The following is a 3658-nucleotide window of genomic DNA, read 5'->3' as shown; positions in this document are numbered from 1 at the left end:
TACATAAGTTAGTGCTTAGATGTCAATGTGGAGAGACATGGTGATTTGGATGGGAAATGTTCATCTGGCTGCGTTTATCCGCAGAGTCTCGTGTTTGTCCTCTGTTTATGCCCCTCTCCTTCTCCACCCTATCATCCTCACACGTATGTGTTCTTGGACACACATAAATCCCACGTGCACACTTGCACGTATGAGCACATATGCACACACTACTGTGTTCGTTTGTGCACATTCACAGGGGTGTGCGCATTCACATGCGTGCATATTCCCTTCTTAGCCATGTCTTTTCCAAATCACGAGGCTTTCAGCAGAAGGGAAGGGCCCAGAGGACCTGCTCTTATGCCCTGACACTCCCGAGCCTCTAGCCGGGAGAGCTGCTCTGCTCAGGACATGATCCTGGGTGTTTTAACGACAACAGGGCTGATTTCCCAGGCTGAACTGTTTGGGAAGCCCTTCAGGACACAGCTGCCTTTGGAGCCCTGGTGAGCAGAACCTGGCAAATACTTTGTGAGCCAATCGATGGAAGAGCGAGACACGCACCCTGGGCCTGCAGCCCATGCTGGTCCCTGGGGAGAGGACCCGGTGAAGCCTGTCATCAGTCCCAGAACACCCCAGCTCTCATGGCCGCGGCTGCGGCAGGCAGGGTGGTGCCTCCTCAGCACCCACACCAGCCTCCTGGCTGTTCCAGCCTCTGCAGCCCAGCCGTGCCTGGCTTCAGTCACCAGGTCACCTCATGGTCAAGCTCTCTGTGGGCGTTGTAAATATCACATCCATATTCACGACAGCAGAAAAGAGGAAGAGGAGAAGGACTGCACTCCCTTCCCTTCTGCTTTCCCCAGGGCAGATCTGGAACCTCCCTGCCACCCGCTCCCACGCACACTCTCCATCCCGCTCCTCCCCCGCAAGGGCTCTGCAGGCCATGCCTCCCCCGACGGGGCTGTTCAGCTCGGCAGCAATGAAGTCGAAGCCATTTCGAGATATCTTGATGGCTACGGCCTAGGACTAGCCGGTGTCTGCAGAGTAGGAAACCAAGCAGGGATAATAGCTTTAATAAGCCACAGATAAATAATTCCCATTTTACTGTGTCTAGGTGTTTCGAATCGAGAAAACCATCTGAAATAAAAAAGCTTTGTTTCACGAGACCCTAGACTGTGGCCTGGAGCAGCCACTTCCACTGTGAGTCTTGGCCTGCCACACGCTCTCAGTTGTGGGAGGGCACTGTGGCCGGTCTCCGATTTCCAGTGACGTTGGTCATTTGGAGAATGGTTTGCCTTTTACTGAAAAGCCATTTGTTGCTATTTACGTGTTAAATGCTCACGTTCTCTGATGGTGTATTCCCTGGAAATCTAATTTGTGAATAATCACTGGACAGAAATGGGACTGGATGGAAAATTGTGAATATGCAGAGGCGGAGACAGGCCTGGAGAGGGGACTTTGGCAGAAAGGCCTGACCTCGATTCTTATCTCCGCAGTGAGCAGCTAATAAGTTCCCTACTTAAAAGAGCAAACACCAAGTTCTCAGGCGCTAGGCACCGTGGACAAGGCAGCCATTAACAGCCCTGTGAGGAGCAGCTGGCCTGGATGGAGCCCACAGTGGACGCCCTCTTCTACTCGTGCCAGAGAACCGAGGTGAGGGCCCTTCTGTCCTTCCTGTCTGCAGAGCTGGGGGCCTCTGGGGGTGAGGAGGTTGCCATGGGCTGAGTGTTTCCCCCAAATTCCATGTTGACCCCTGCCCGCAGGGGACGGCACTGGGACGGACCCTCCCAGGAAGTGATTAAGGTAAAATGAAGGTAGGGCCCTGTCCAATGGCTCTGTGTCCTCCGAAGAGACCCCAGGGCTACTTCACTGCAACCACTCACCAAGGAAAGACCACGTGAGGACACGGAGAAGGGGGTCTTCTCTCATCAGAAACTGACCCTGGTGGGGCTTGATCTTGGACTTCTAATCCCCACATGGTGAGAAATACATCGTGCTGGTTCAGCTGCCCTGTGTGTGGTATTCTGTTAAAGCAGCCCAGCTGACTAACCCAGGTGGGTGGTGGACGTGGGTGTTCAGAAAGACTGTCACAGCTAGCCACGCTTGTTGACTGGTGGCCTCGGCACCAGCTGACGAGAGCTCGGATGGCCCTGTTCCCGCCCCTCTGAGCCCTGGCCCTGCCTTCAGCAGCCAGGGCCCGGCATGTGCTGCCCTGCCTGGATCCACTCAGCCTCTGGTTCCTGATCCCAGAAGAGTCCATGTGCACGCCCCCCAAGACTCCTGTGTGAACAGCAGTGAGCAGCGGCAGGTAGCCCTGAGCATCTGGGTCAGCCAACGGGGCAAGTACAGGCTCAAGGCCAGTGTCCACTCACCCTTACCTAGCACTCACTCTGTTCTCAGCACTCTCTGTGCGTGAAGCCATCGAGGATCACAGGAACCCTGAGGGCTAACCCGCCAAGCTGCTGCTACCCTCCTTTTACAGAGGAAGAAAGCGCCTCAGCAGTGTGGCACGGCTGGTCCAAGGACAGCAGTAGCAAGGGCAGAGACAGCATCCCGCCTGGGCCCGCGTGCCAGGTCCCCTGCTCAGCACGGTGCTGTCAGGCCAGGGTGGACAGGAGCTTCTGTAGCTCAAGCCCGGGGCCCAGTGAAGTACAAAGCAGGGACCTTCTCTGACCCCTGGGGAAAGTCTCCCGGGAGGTCAAGTCTGAGTGGTGACCTGAAGATGGTACGGGTGGCTGGGCCGGGTGTCCCGGGGCGTCCTGTGGGATGGGAGGACCCAGGTGCAGAGGCAGAGGCCCACGCCCTGGAGGATCTGAGAACTGCGGAGGCTCTCAACAGGACCAGAAAGATCACGTGGCTACCGCGTGAGGAGTGGGCTGGAGGCCTGGGATCGGAGCCGCAGCTCGGCCACTGAGGCAGCCGCTGGAGGGACGGCAGCGGGCCCTGAGCAGGTCTGCGGGCGGCTCTGACCCAGGCTTGCAGGCGACTGGGAATCATCTGGAAGCGTGGGAGCGGCTCCACCAGACCCTGAGGAAACCCAGTCCTGGTGATAAGCACAGGCCTATTTTAATATAAAAAAAATCACAATAAAATAAAGCAGAGCCAAATCAAAGATAGCACTCAGACTCGTCAGTTCCTGATGACTTTACTGCTCTCTGTTCTCTTGAAGGTACTTACGTCCACGGGTCACAGTGGACACACTACGTAGCCTGGCTGCTCCTTATCTCTGCTGTGTTCAGCCAAGTCACGTGTGGTGCATTGACAGCTTGAAATTTGCTGATTAAGGGGGAGAATCACACTAAGGACCTGGCTAACTTAGAAATCAAGGTTCATCTGGGCTTGGATGCAGACTTCATTGTAGAGATGGGGGACATAGAAAAATCCTGTGGACCCTCTGCAGTCCTCTCTGGTCAGCCTCCAACCTCGACTGCCAGCCTCTCTCTGGAGCCTCCCGACAGGTTCTGCACAACCAGAGCATTTTTCTGTCATGGCTCTGACTTGTGTCTGCCTTTCCTTCCATTCTGAAAGATCTTGGTGGAAGGGACTGTGTCTCACTCAGCTTTAGAACAGAACGTAGCCCAAGATGGGGACTCACTCTGCGTGTCCTCAGTGAAGGGACGAGTGACGGTGGAAATGGCCGTCCTTCCTGCACTGACCGCTCTGCCCCCCCTCCCTGAAGGGG

The 3658-nt window shown here is 55.8% G+C and overlaps 1 long non-coding RNA gene across 1 annotated transcript; it reads left to right on the top strand.

Moving 5' to 3' along the window:
* Window positions 1-940: 940 nt before the first annotated feature.
* LOC114094703 (uncharacterized) lies at window positions 941-3017 on the top strand. The gene is made up of 3 exons (XR_011704222.1): window positions 941-1176; window positions 1473-1629; window positions 1740-3017. It is a non-coding gene; the product is annotated as an uncharacterized lncRNA (long non-coding RNA).
* Window positions 3018-3658: the final 641 nt, after the last annotated feature.

The sequence above is a fragment of the Marmota flaviventris genome, chromosome 14 (genome assembly GCF_047511675.1).
Source record: "Marmota flaviventris isolate mMarFla1 chromosome 14, mMarFla1.hap1, whole genome shotgun sequence".
NCBI lineage: Eukaryota > Metazoa > Chordata > Mammalia > Rodentia > Sciuridae > Marmota > Marmota flaviventris.
This window is presented reverse-complemented; position numbering and strand designations above follow the sequence as displayed.